We start from the raw sequence: 14,894 nt of genomic DNA on the forward strand, positions 1-14,894 counted from the left end.
GCACGTCCCATTTTGTCCTACTTAGCAACATCAAAAGCTTTTGGCAGTGATATTATTCCATTTAGGAGTCTCACAGTTGCAGATGACACAGCTGGTGTCTTTATTTGACTTCCAGGTGGCATTCTAGATATGATCACAAAAGCGTGCTTTCTCAGAGTTCTACTTCCCTATTCTGTTTCTTAAGGAAATTCCAGGGCTGCTGACATTTAGGATATATACAAGACCTATAGTTTTGGATCCAGGCTCATGGTCTCAAGTGTGTTTTAGTAGCATCCTTTATTCTATTTGTTTTCCTCTTGACAAAATATTGATGCAGCATACCACTTTTTCTCAGAAATGTGTAGTGACAGTCTATAATGTTGTCTGATTAACAAAGTTGCCTACAATATTACTTAATTTTATTTGATGATGCAAAATCTTGTATTCATTTTCTTGTGGTTCTTGCAGACCTGTTTTGGAAGCTCATTTTCTTTATGTTGGCTCCCTGGTGATAGTGACATTGCAAGAATGATGAGTGTATTCAAGACTAATACATGATTTTTAAGTAGGAGAAGATTTATGCTATTAATGGTTTCAGGCAAGCCAATAATGACACTTAAGTCTCAGTGGACAGAGTGTTATGTAAATACAGGATAAGCTAAACTTTACTGCATTTTCCTATAAAGGCAATGTTTACTGACAAATTGGATGCCTTTATTTAAATTATAAAGTGTATGGATTGTAAATGAACATAATATTTTTGAGCAAGTCCTGCATGAAACAGTGACCTGTGTTGTGACTAAACATTTTAACTTATTAAATACCATATGAGTTCCTATTTCTATGATGAAGCTTTCCCCGAAGCACAGCAAGTGCTTGGGGAAGTCGTAGCCAACTCCATATATGAACTCCAACTGTGTATTTCAAGTTGCTTTTTCAGAAATGTTGTTCATTTATTACACAGTTCAATAAGCCATAGTTTGTAACTCATTAGAACAGTTGCTTCATTTCCAAACTTTCTCCTACTCATTTGAAAGTATGCCTCTCCACTGCATACAGTAGAGATGACCAGTTTGAAGTTTGAGTGGTATTTTGAGTGGTTATGCTCCCTCTCAAAGCAAGTTACAGGGTGAAGTCAGGAGTGAAAAGGGAGACCCAGGGAGGTATTTTAAGAGAATAATTGGTCTACATTGGTATCAGCTTGCAGGGGCGTCTGAGAATTGTCAGGTGTTCACTACAGTGTGCTGAAAATCCATGGTGCCATTTATCGAGCAAGTTGAGAGTAAGAATAAAGGTTTTTTTCTATAGTGATACTCACTGGTATGACCAGAAAGGTAGTGCGTGCGCTCTCCTGATGTGCCAACCAATTCCACTCTGACAGCAGTGGACATCTCCTGGTGCTCCATGTCAGCAGGGACAACCAAAATGTTAGGGTTCTTTTGTGAGAAACAGCAAAATAAGTGGGATCTAATAACAGAAAATACTTGCATTGTGGTCAGCCTAGTATAACCAACATTTGGGGACAGCTGTAAGTCAGTGCTGAATTAAATTTCATTTGAGAAGTGAACGCTATGAAGTCAGAGAAATTTGTGTGCATTTGCTTCATTTGTAGTCTTCAAAGATTCAGCATGCTCCCAGCTGTTTCTGCTACCATTTATTAAATGTTACCAAGTCTGAGCTGAGACAGAGCAATTTGGCAAATAACTCTTGAGATTTAGAAAATGAGATTAATTTGGTTTAAGTTTTCACTGTAGAAAACGCAACACCCTTTGTTTTTAAGTAATTCTGATAATGAAGAAAAATAAAGAAGTTTCCCTGGCATATGTTTATCTCTGATAGATTCTCCGTATCACTCACATACTGTAATATGTATGTTTATTTTCTCCACCAGATATAACTAAGCTAATATTTCTTGGGAAAATTAGAATACTTTTGTCTACTTACGGGAAGAAGCTAGGCTTGAAAGACTATGTTTTCCAGAACCAAAAAAGGTAATAAGCCCTTGATCTGTCCAGATGTTTCCTCTAGGGACATGCCCTTCTCTTTCATATCGCAACATGTTTGGTGAGTCATTAACTAATCTCTTTCAGTGGTCATGCCTTTGTTAAACTATTAAAGGTTTCCTTTTCGGTGAGAGCTGAGGGACTGAAATGTACAGAGGAGAGGTTTTTTTTGTAGCCAGGATAGGTGTTTATTCTTATAAGGTTATTAATGAGATGTTTCCTCATGTGAGGTATTAGCAATCTAGCATTTCCTTAGCTGGAGTTTTCACTATCTATTCATCTGACACCTACTTTCAGGAGCTCAAACCACTTCTCAGGTGTCAGATTTTGTGTCTAGCATTAAGCCGTTAGGTCTTTCTCTATTCCTCTTCTCTCAACTGCTACAGCTAAAATGCGTATAATCCTTACAAGTTTTATTCAAGAAACTAATACTATAGTGGTTTTTTTCCCTTAATCTGCTTTAACTTGTCTTCTGCCCTTCCCTTCAGAGCAGCTTCCCAGAGAAAGAGGATTTCTCCATTCCTCAGGTGGTCCCTATGGGCATCTTCCTTCAACTGGGTAGGTCCAAATGGTCAAAGTCTTTCTGCCCATGTCTGTGTTCTACCTGAGCTGGCCGGGCCCAGAGCAGCCAAAAACTTTGGGCGGTCTTGAGACTGATGCTTTATTTTCATATTGCTCCTTTTGGTAGTTTGCACTAAGTCCATTATTCATGTTGCAAAACATTTATCTGTATGGCAGGAAATGCTGGGGTATTTCTAGGAAATTTGTAGGAATGACCCTGAACTCTCTTCTTTCATGTCAGTCACATAACATCACTTTAACAGTAGATGAGATAAATGGTGGCCAAACAAGACCACCTGATGTAATTATACAAGATCTTTTTGGGAAAACTGAATTGCCCTAGAGCTAGCCTCAAGTCATATAACATGAGCATAACTGTCACCTTGAGCTAGGCTTTGGTAGTTCTTGCATCTGTGTATGACTGTCTGCAGCATTCACTGTGAACCAGTGCCTGGCAAAAAAACTGGAGTTCATTATGGGATAATTTTGGGGGTGGAGCGTCCACCTACCATGTTGAAAAAACACTTTGCTATTACAGAAAATGCCAGCGTTGCTGTTTCAGGAAGGGAATATTTGGTACATGATGGCACTGAAGACATGGCACTGTGACAGTACCACTCTGCCGCTGAGCTTTAATAAAGGGTAATCCCTTCTAAATGGAAAGCAATCTTCCCATATTCTTCCCCATGCTCTATGGGATGGAGGGAGCCATAAGGCTGAAAGCCTCTGCAGAGTCTGTCTCTGCAAATATAAACTGAGAAGTAACGTAATTGCAACACTGGTAAGGATTATGCTATGAATGTGGAAAGAAGGGATATTTTGTCAGCCAGTAAGCACTGGCAAAGAGAGAGAGAGCTCGGTTCAAGGGTTCCAGTGCGTATTCATCTAACTGCGCTCCTGGAACAGCGGGAGCAAAAAGCAGACATGGATGGCTGGAAGCAGGATCGGCCAGTTCGTTTTACTCTTTAGAGGAAGCTGGGCTATGGTAGGCCTAGCTGGGTGCTTCATTGCACTGCATAGATATATTTTTGGTTTCACTAATGGCAGGGATGTTCAGTGGTGAGAACATACTGATTTTTGGATATAAAAAGAAAAATTAGCGTGGCTACAAGTGGGGATTGGACTAGCTGAAGCAGGCTGTAACTCTTCTTTTTCTCCGAGGAAGCACTTCCATCAGATTATCTACTTTGTGGTAGATCACGTTTTATTTTCAGGGTGTTTGTTTTTAAATATGTGAAGTGGTAACAGAATCAAACAGGGATGAAATATATTAAGAATAGGATTGCTTCTCAAAGGAGTCTAAATTAAAATAATGATTTTTGAATGTTGAAATTAGTTCTGCAATTTTCTTTCTGTTTTTTTTCCTTTAAATTTTATTTTATTTGAAGGGTTTCTTTTTTGCTATGAATCTGTAGCAGATAAAACAAGTTGGCTGAAAATAGTGGTAAGATTAGATGAAGTGTATTTCAACTCATAATTTTTTTTTAAGAAACATGTACAGAAAAGCTATAAGTTTTCCTCATGTGTCAGGTTCTCCCTCCTGCACAGGGATCAACAGAGAAGAGATAATTTAAATAAGTTAAATCCAAGAGCTCTGAGCCTTATGCCAACCTGCATGCCCTAACACATGGGAAAGAATGTGGGAACATTCCTCTCAATTTATAAAGGATTCCCATTTCTTGAAGCTGAATAGGTGAATGGAAATTTTGCTAATGAGAGTAGTTATCTACCCACGCTTCCCTCCAGCAGTGCCATGACCGGAAGACCTGCCTGTATTAGGCTTGTTTCTAATAGCTGACGTGAGGTGGTTGAAACTGAAGTAGGCCTGTGGACTTTCACTACATGAAATATAATTGCTTTGCACTACTACGTGTACTTTTGTCAGCATTCGGAAGCATTCATACTTTCCATTCCACCAGCGAGGTGCTCCAGAACTTATCCATGTCCCCCGGGGGCACTTTGCGTAGCTCCGTGCATCATGGTTATTTGGCAGACAAACTCTCCTTTCCCATTATGAAAAATTGCAAAGCTTTTCAAATAGCTTGCTGATGCCAAATCCTGCCTTCCTTGTTCTGTATTAGTCCCCAAAAGGTTTCTTTCTTTGCTAAATAGTACCATAAATACGTGTGGAAGCTGTAGTTCTAATACCGTTTGGAAGGTTTTTATAGGTGATTCTGTAAGCACGAAGATATTACAGGAGAAGAAACTCCTCAAATTAATTGGTTGCTACTTAACCATTTCAGTTCATGTCATATATGCTGGCAGCACTTCTTTTAGGAATGCCTATTTGAATAAAATAGAGAAAGTACGTGGTAAGTAGAGTGCTGATGCTGCAGTCATTAACTTTGGCCACATCTAGTGTGAGAGGACCAAGGCTGTACCACATGCAGTATGAATGGTAAAGCCAACTGACATGGCAAATTGCACCAGCATTCCTCAAGAAAGGCTTTCATGGTGGATAACTACTGGAATAATAATATGGACCAGAGATTTTCAGAACTTGACTGGACAAGGCCCTGAGCAACTTGATCTGACTTTGAAGCTGGCCCTGCCCTGAGCAGGGGGTTGGAGTAGATGACCTCCAGAGATCCTCTCCAGCTTCACTGATTCTATCCATACATTAACTGATCTTTTAACTGGTTAACTTCTTCAATGATTTCATGAGTTCTAATGGATGAAAATTGAAATATTCCATTGTCATAATAGTAGGAAGCTACAGAAGGGTTGTCTGTGTGAAAAAAAACCCCTGTCATCAGCATACTTAACTGTAATGACTGCAGCACTTCTATAGGTAGTTGAAAGAGATCCTATTTAGCCCATTAAAATCACTTTTCAGAACAGGCATAATTAGCCAATAATTTTCTTATTGAAGAAAGGCACTTGCTCCTTTTTTTTTTTTTTTTTTTTTTTGAGTATCCACTCAGAATTTTCAGGCTAGTTGAATTAAAAACAAGTTTGGAAATATGATTTTATTTTTTCTTGCCAGGAATATTTAAACAAGATAAAGTAGGCTTTTCTCTTTTCCTGGAAATGACAGGATGTCCTCCAATTGTTAAACTCACTTCTAGACTACAGTTTAGAAACATTTTTCACATTGTCCTAACAATTTTCATGCACTTTTGATGACGCTTTCTACTATTTCCTTTTGAACACTAGCTATTTAATGCTTACCTGTAAAGTCTCTGATCTTCCAGTAGATCCCATGTTGCTGCTGTAAGCTGATCATAGTGTTACATTTAATTCTATAGTAATTTTTTTTCTGGTATCTCCTTGTATACTGCTGACTTCAGTGACTTCATTTGCAAAATTCTTCTGAGCTGAGCTTGTATCAGACCCTCTTTTTGTGTTTTCTCCGCATCAGTGAGAAGGAAAGTAGGAAAGAAGAACTGAAGACTAAGACTCATCAGCTTAGCTTAAATAAAAGTCATAGTAAACTATGAAACTATTTCTAAGCAGATCAGTCTGTTTCCCTTCTAACACTTCGTGTAACTGGCCTTGTAAGCATGGAGGAAGGAGTAGGTTTCAGGTGTTTGTGATTTTACTGAGGCTTTTGATGCTGTTCAGATAAGCAAATCAGGGAAACATGATGTAGATTAATCTAGTATAGGACGGATAAAGTGGAAGAATCAGGTGCTTCATGAGCATGTCTTGTGGCCAATAATACTTTCAGTAAATTGAAGGACAGTAGAATTCAAAATTATCTTGACAAATTGAAGAAATGTTCAGGTAAAAATAGGATGTGCTTTTAAAACAAATCAAGCAGCCTGTCACAGGTTTTGGTGGGGAACAAGTGGTTATGTGACAGAAAAAGGATTGAGTGGGTGAAAACATGAAAATGCATCAAGAGTGCTGCTACTCTGCAAATGACAAATCCTGGGTCATATAAACAAAGAGCTTAGCTTGCAGGATACGTCAAGGTTTCCACTTGACGTTAGCAAAACATTAGCTGGAGCACTAGGTCTAGTTGGAGCAGTATGGCTTTAGAAGAATGTAGACAGATGGGAGATAATTTTGTATCAGGAATAGCGTGGCCAGCAGGAGTAGGGAAGTGATCGTGCCCCTGTACTCGGCACTGGTGAGGCCGCACCTCGAATCCTGTGTTCAGTTTTGGGCCCCTCACTACAAGAGGGACATTGAGGGGCTGGAGCGTGTCCAGAGAAGGGCAACGAAGCTGGTGAAGGGTCTGGAGCAGAAGGGTCTGATGAGGAGCGGCTGAGGGAACTGGGGTTGTTTAGCCTGGAGAAAAGGAGGCTGAGGGGAGACCTTATCGCTCTCTACAACTACCTGAAAGGAGGTTGTAGAGAGGTGGGGGTCGGTCTCTTCTCCCAGGTAACAAGTGATAGGACAAGAGGAAATGGCCTCAAGTTGCGCCAGGGGAGGTTTAGACTGGATATTAGGAAATTTTACTTCACTGAAAGGGTTATGAAGCATTGGAACAGGCTGCCCAGGGAAGTGGTTGAGTCGCCATCCCTGGAGGTATTTAAAAGACGTTTGGATGAGGTGCTTAGGGACATGGTATAGTGGTGGTCTTGGTAGTGTTAGGTTTATGGTTGGACTCGATGATCTTAAAGGTCTTTTCCAACCTATACGATTCTGTGTGATTCTGTGTAATTCAGAGAAGAGGAACAGCAATAAGGAGTCTTTTCGGATACATGATCTATGAGGAAAGATGGAAAAAATTGGCACTCTGGAGTTGCTTAATCAAAAAGGAAGACTAAGGGGAGACTTACTGGTCTTCAAATGCATAAAGGGCTGCTTCAAAGATAAAAGTAGTAGCTTTTTTTTCTATATACCTACTCTAAGTAGGTATATAGAAGTATATACAGTAGGTATATACCTACTGTAAGTAGGATAGAAATAGTGAGTTTCAACTCCAGTAAAGGAAGATTTGGTTAGAGGTTAGGGAAATGTAATGTATTAGGAAAATGAAGGAGGTTAAGGATCATGAAAGGCTGGAAGATGATTCTCAGAGGAGGGCTTTCAGTCATCATCATCAGAAAGAGCAGTTCAGAGACATCCATTAGGATCCATATGGATTCGTGATTCTGCCCTGAAACAGGGAGTGTTAACAGATATATGTTAACAAGGGTTCTGCTCTTGCTCAATTCTGTACAGTGCTGGGAAAAACCAGAAGCTCGTGGCTGGTTGGAGGCAGCGGCACAGATCTGGTTTGTGTTGTGTGGAGCATCTTTCTGTCCTGTGAGCAGCTCACTGTTAACCTCCACCGTTCGCCTGTGCTTGAACTCCTGCTCCCTACTGTGTCCACGTGTTTACCCCCCTCCTTTTATCCTCTGGGCACTTTCAGCGCAGTTCCTGGTGAACTGCTCGTTCTATGCCTCTATGTAAAAGGAAAACACGTGTAAACTATAAGTAGAATTACTGGTAAACCAGGAAAGTTAATAGTTCCATTTCAGATAAGGAAAGCCCAAGTAGTCTGGAAGACAGCCCAACTGTGTTATGCGACTGCTAATGTGATCTAGGCAAACAGATTTGATATAATGTCAAAAGACTGAAACAATGGTCTCTTGTGAATTTAAGTTACTTTCTCTACTGGCTGGATTTTGCAGGTTTCTTGTGCTATTTCTCTGCATTTATAATCTCTTACTTAGTTGCTAGAAACGTGCTGCTGGCTAATGATATATAACTGTCTCCCTGCTGTTACCTAGTGTGTATTTGCTTCTAAATATGAACAGGGACATAGATGGATAACAAGTCCTAAAATCTTGGGAAATTCCTTGTTCTCTTTTGTGACTGTTTCTGAAACTTCATTTTATTACTAATGTAGTAAAGAAATGGGAATCTTTCAGCTTCTTTTTTTAAGTGACCTTTTTTTTTTTTTTGTCAAAAACATGTCAGTTCCCAGCAGTGTCAAGTGTAGTCTGTCTGACCTTCCTCTTATTTAAATACTGTAAGCTGTCTCTGTGCTGAAAGCTGGAAATGCCTTCAGATGTCTTTTGAGAAAATTATTAGGGGTTCTACACTTCGATGTCAAAAAGGACTGTGTAGTTGACCATTTACTGTCTTAGCTGCTGTGTGACATGAAGCTTTTACAGCTTGCACTGAGGCCTAACTTCAACAGTTCATCTCTGCAGACCACACACCAAGAGCAATTGTACTTCAGCAAGAATATATACATAGAATATACACATATCTGTGCAAACATGCATGACATACTATTAACTAAGGACATCAAGAGCTTGGTCAGAAACAACATCCAAAATCCTGTACAATTTGCACACAGCTTTACATGGGATACATGATCTCTTGCCAAACTCTGCAACGCTGCAAAATGGACAGCTTTGCTTTTGGTATAAACCTTAAAAAGTAAAAATCCTGAGCCAGTTCCTCATGAAAGTCATTGCACAAAGTCTGTTCCAAATACTTTAACGTCAATTGTTCCTTAAGATTAGGAGGATAAAACTGAGAGTAGTTAAAGACAGTGGATTAAGTCCCATAATAGACAAACAAAAGGAATAAGTTTACATTAGGGATTGAGAATGAGTTTGTTTGCAATGCTAAAACTATTCTGATGATACCCTCTTTCTGGTGACCTCTTGCCCTTGTGTATCAGACCAGGGCCTCAAATACCAGCAGAAGGTGACCTTTGAATCTGTAACAAGCATATTGCTTTTCTAATGAAAAATGTCCCACATTTGGGCTACTGACACGTAGCTCAGCACAGGCTTCTTGAAATAGAAGATCAAAATTTTCTGAAGGTCTCTCACGGTTGAGCATGCTCGGTCCTTTCTGACTCGTAAGGGCAAGGGACTGTGAGCAGGTTCCCCATGCTTGATTTGAATGCTGAGGAGTCAAGAGCCAGATCAGATGGTGGGGAGGGAGAAGACACAGGAGTGAGATGAAGAGAGTTGAAGGCTGTGGTTGGTGGGAAGAAGAGAAAACATGCCCTACTTTTTCACTTTTTTAACCCTCTCTGCCTCTGAAACGTGTCTCAGTGCGTCCTTAGAGAGCCTGGGCGTTTTCCACCAGTCTGTGAAAAGTCTGGTGTGGAGCTTATGTCATGAAACACACTTAGAGGGTGGTACAGCATGTTTTAAAGATTGTGGGGAACAGTCACCCCAAACTAATGATCATCCTGAATTGGTTGGTTGCATCTGGTCTCAGTCAAGGGCAATATACTTTAATCTGATTTAAAAAAACAAATAATCTCAATATCAGAACAAGAATTTTCTGATTCCCTCAGTAATTTCTGTAAAATCTACAGATTTCTGTCTATCTTGGATGTGATGGACAAATGCTCTTTTATCTGCATTTTATCTTTAGTCTGACCGGAGTTCATTGTTGGTTTAAGGTGACTTGGGGTTTAAGGTTTATCCAACAGTTGAGGCTTTCCTCATCCATCTGTTCAGGGAACTTATGAGCTGGGACACGGCCTTGTCACAACTACCTGCTTTCTCTAGTGCATTCTCCAGCCTACCCAAAGGGTAAGTGGCGCACCCTTGTTAGCCTTGTGGATAACTGGTGGCCTGGGATATCCTGGAAACTCCCCAGTACGCAGGTCAGTCCTGGTGTGCAGGTTTGAATGGCAGGGCTTGCAGAGCCCTTCCCACTGCCCACGTGCAGATGGGCCAGACTAACAATTTCTGAATTTTTAAGTTCTTGACTTAACAATCCCAATATTTCTTTCAGATCCATGTGTCACGTTCTAAGTCATATTTCTTTGCTATGATAAGAATAGTTAGTTATAAATTTTACCCTCTTTCTGCTCTCATTGCCTTTCCTTCTTGTTCTCCCCCATCACATAATTTTGTAGCCTTATTCTTATATTTTTTGGTAAAATAATAAGTTTGGTCTGTCTCAAAAAGCTTAACTGAGACACACAGAGGAACTTAGGCACCTAGACCTTCATTGAAATCACTTAGATATTTGGTAGCTAAATAGTAATTTGGTGTTTATTGAGATATCTCTGTGGACTTGGCACTTGAATGCCAAAATGAAGCACAATAGATGGAATACATTTTCACTATCTTTGCTCCCTACCTAGACCTTCTCATTGCCCCAAAATGATATAAAAATATAAAAGATTAATTTCGGGGCAACTACCACAAGTCACCATTCTCTGCCTCGCAAAATGGGACTATGGCAGAAGATGGGTGAAGATGCTATGGTAGTGCTCCAGTAACAACCTTAGGAGATACACTCACCAATTAAATTAATTAAATACCATGGGTTCAGTCATCCATCTACTTTGTTGTGTTGTATCAGAGAATTGAAACAATACAAATACCTTTCTAAACTGGCTGAGGTAGAAGAACAAGCCCTTCTACTTGACCGAGAGAGGACATTAACCAGGAACATCGTGTTTGTGAGGCTCCATGGCTTTAAGAGGTATGTGTGAAGGGTAGAAGCGTCACAGTAGAAGGACAGTGGCTGTTCTTATGCCTGTGGCAGCATTACTGGCAAACCCAGGCATTCTCTTTTGGAATTCCTGCCTGTTAATGCAGGTTAAATCAGCGTAAAATACCCAAAATCTGATCTGCAACTCAGTTCCTGGAGGGATAAACAGAACACTCACTGAATGGTTGATTGGCTTGCCAAAGTTGAGAAAGGGTAGTTGGAAGAAGATGTGGCAGGATCTGCATACCATCTGGAAGTCCAGAGATCAGTGAGGATGTGCTCTTACAAGCACTTACAACATGTGTGCATGGCAGATCTGCCTGTTGAAAAGTTCTGAGACACTTTAAGGTGTGGTTGTAGTTGGATCTGACTCCCTTTGGCCCAGTAAGTAAGATCATATGACAATAATGATTTTGTGCTGGCATGAGTTAAGGATGTGTTGTATCATAGATTTCCTGGTGCATAGTCTGTTCCCTTGTGGGGATTTTGGGGCAGTTTTCCTGGTGGTTCAGCCTTCTGCTTCTCAGATCAGTTACTGTCTCAGGAAGTAGCTTTTCTAAGCAATGTCAGAGCTAGTCATTATTTGCAGCTTGTCATTGTGAAAGTAGTGTTCCCTTTAGCCTCCTACCAAGAACTACCAAAGAATGCTGCAGCAACCCTTGCAGCATGGATCTTGGCTTGGCTAAACTTCTGCCAGCCCCTGCACAGAGCGAAATATGTTGCTGGCCATTGGCTTCCTTCACTGTTAGGCTATATGCAATATAGAGAGATTTCAGAGCTACAGTGCTGGGTTAAATCACAGATGGAGTCTTGCTGATGCTCAGACACAAGGTATGTCCTGCAGCCTGCTGTTGGTCCACCAGATCATGGATCCTGTTGTGTTAGTGTGCTGGAGGGGTTGGGCCCATGGAGCAGAGAGAAGTACAGGTCTTGGAGAGGTGAAGAGGTGACTGCTCCCGGGGTCGTCTTATCGCTGCACTACATCTCACACAGCCTTCAACATTGTCTTGCCCCATGCTGCTCCCATTTGATGCTTGTGTGCAAGACCTCAGGGCACTTGTCATGTGGTTCTGATTCGTGGCAGTCACAGAATGATTCAGTCCATGTCATGGTCCAAGAGGGTGGCTTCAAGTCAATTCTCTGTGCCTGGGCTCTGTGGCTGTAGATTAGTCACTAGTGGTCATCCAGCTTTAGCTGAGGATGTCAGTGCTCCTGAAGTGAGAAAATAAAACCTGTCATTTTCTCCCCATCGGCTCTTCGTTCTACTAATTTGCTCAAAGTGCTGCAGTTCTCTGCTTGGGCTCTCTTTTGAGGTGGTTGGCACTTACTGAACAGTCCTGAGCAGTGCTGATCCTGTGTGGAATATGTCTGGGGGAAAGTGAGTGCTGCTTTTCTGGAACATGCATGGTTTCATTGTAGCTTTAGCAGTACTGTGATCCTTGGCCCGGACCTCTTGTGTGAGCAGGGTGGACTGATAAAATGGGATCCAAGGAGCAGGGGAGTCAGATGCAATGGAGAAAGAAGGCTCCACAAGTATCTTTTTGCAGGCTAGCTTAATGCAGCACCCATCCGTGTCAGGACTTGCCCAGGACAAGAGCAGATGGGTCTAGGCCACACAAACAGGGAAAAGTGTCCCCAGAGGGTTAATGAGGAAGCCTGCTGTCCTGGTATATACTGCACCCTTGTCATAAACTGCTGCTCAGTAAGCTATTGCTGGGGCTGTGCCCATGTTGTGTCTGCATCTCTCCCCAGAAAAGGTAATCCAACTGGCAGTGGAAGCCAGCAGCATGCAACTGGAGGAGTATGTACAGCAGGGAGGAAGGCTGCTGGGAAGGCACGGTGAGAGGTATGGCTCTGGGACCTGCTCCAGAGGTGGGGCAGAAGTGAAATCTGGGGCCAGAGAGTGTTGCGAGGTCAGGCTGGGCGTTGCCACGGCGGACGTGGCACTGCTCCAGAGGCTGAGCAGGCAGAGGCAAAGAGGCTAGGACCAGAGCAGGCTAGGAGAGGGGAGCAGCAGCACTCTGCGTGAGCTGTTTCCAGCTGTAAAGCTAGAAAGTAATGAGGAACATGAATAGGTGGGAAGGACAAGCTTTTTGCTAGCCAGGTTCAGCTTACACTGCCATTCAGTTATCTCCTGGAGTTACTGGGGAACTGAGGTTATTCTGACTTCCAAAAGCCCTGTCTTTACCTGTGAGGGATTTCTCCCTCCCTCCCCCCCAGTTCTCCCCCATAAATCCTTTCCCCTCCTCCTATGTAGACAAACTATCCCTGAGTGCAGGAAAGCGCTAGGATTCTCCTGTGAAGTGCTTGGGGCCTCTCCAGGACATGCAGTCCCACTCTGGATGTGGATAAGCTTCCAGGAGCATGGGCAAGACACCTTCCCCTATGTGCAGCCGTTCCTGGCATCCCATGCTGTCCTGCACCCTGCCCCCACCTTGGGCTCCGCTCCCTGCCAGCCCCCTTTGGAGCACATGCTGAGCCACCCGTGTGACACTACGTCTCACCGAGGCCCCCAGCCACCCGGGGTGTCCTGCCACAGTGCTACCACGCCGTCGGCTCCACTGCGTTCCCGCGCGGGGCTCGTGGTGTGGGATGAGATCCAGCAGAAGGATCAGCCTCTGCAGTGCAGAGGGAGAGGCTCTGGCTTGGCGCCGATATTATGCTGTCACACGGCGTGCTGGACACAAAACCAGGGGCTGGAGAGGGACTGAGGCAAGTAGCTCATAAAGTCACAGTTGAAGAAGAAATCTGAGGTCAAGAGCTGGGTGTAAATGACTAGAAATTGGGTGAAAAATTGAAACGGAAAACACAGGGCATAAACCTGTGTTTAAAGAAGAGCAGAAGGCACCAGAGAGAAAGAATGGGTTGATGGAAATACATGCAGGGTAGCCCCTGGTCACCATACCATAAATCCTGGTGGCACAGCTGCAAACCGACAAAACTTTTTGGAGATGTTGGGATGTTTCTAGAAAGGATCAACAGTTTGTTTGATCTGCCTGTGGCATGCCTGATCTGGCAATAGAAGGCTGCAGCTGGCTTTTGCATATAGTCGAGCCAGAGCCTGAGGCAGTGATTTTACAGCAGCAAGTCCTGAATGTCGTAGCAGCAAAGATGTTCTTGCTCCAGCTCCAGACCCCAGGCACCTGCGGCGTGTTGCTGCTCTTTCAGGAGCACTGGTCCACGTGTTTGCCCAGCTATCCTGCGAGCTGCCTCAGGAAGCTGATCTGCCCTGGAAAAACAACTCTAGGGGAAAAAGAAAAAGGGTCATCTTTAGTTTATTTTTTTTAAAGTCAAATCTGTTCCTTGATGTGGTCTGGCATGGTGGCAGGGGCCAGTGTGCCAGGAGTAAGTGGCTGACAGACCTGTGCAGGACTACTTTAAGGCACTATTGCTACCAAAACCTTGTGTTACAAAACCATAATATGAATGTTCCTACAGATGCTGGAATGACCATGACGTCGTGGTGGATAACCACACTGCTTCTCTGTTTTTACTAAATCATTATAAAACCTTTCTCCTTCACATAGACTTCCTTACAGGCACAAAAGAGCTGAGTATATGTTTGATTAGTTACTGAATGGCAGAGCAGAAAACATAGAGGAAGACAGGAGCCTGAGAAACAGAAAGAAATTTTCTAGAGTGCAATCCAAGATTTCTCATACAATGTATGACTTTTCCCTAATGCTCTCATGTTTAAAACAGAAATCTCTTGAACAATCTTCTGCTTGCATAAGGAACTTGTACTGCCCTGAAAATGTTATGGTCTTCATTATAGTCAGGTTCTGAGAAAGCCTCTGTGTTTACAGAAGCTGCTTCATAAGTAAACACTTCTAGAAGTCGCTTTACTTTTTACCAGTTATTTTTGTTATATTTTGGTAACCTTTCTCTAAACAGAATTATGTTAGTGACTAATACAGTTGTCTGCTATCTTTTCACTCCCTTTTCCCAACAGCTTCCTACCCAGCCTTTGGCCACTTTCACGCAAATCTGATGGTG

The 14,894-nt window shown here is 42.3% G+C and overlaps 1 long non-coding RNA gene across 1 annotated transcript in view; it reads left to right on the plus strand.

The window, feature by feature from the left end:
• The window catches only part of LOC142411272 (uncharacterized), a 76,481-nt gene that overhangs the window by 17,848 nt on the left and 43,739 nt on the right, over positions 1–14,894 (plus strand). The gene's annotated exons all lie outside the window — the stretch shown is intronic.

Source organism: Mycteria americana, chromosome 6 (genome assembly GCF_035582795.1).
Source record: "Mycteria americana isolate JAX WOST 10 ecotype Jacksonville Zoo and Gardens chromosome 6, USCA_MyAme_1.0, whole genome shotgun sequence".
NCBI classification, from domain to species: domain Eukaryota; kingdom Metazoa; phylum Chordata; class Aves; order Ciconiiformes; family Ciconiidae; genus Mycteria; species Mycteria americana.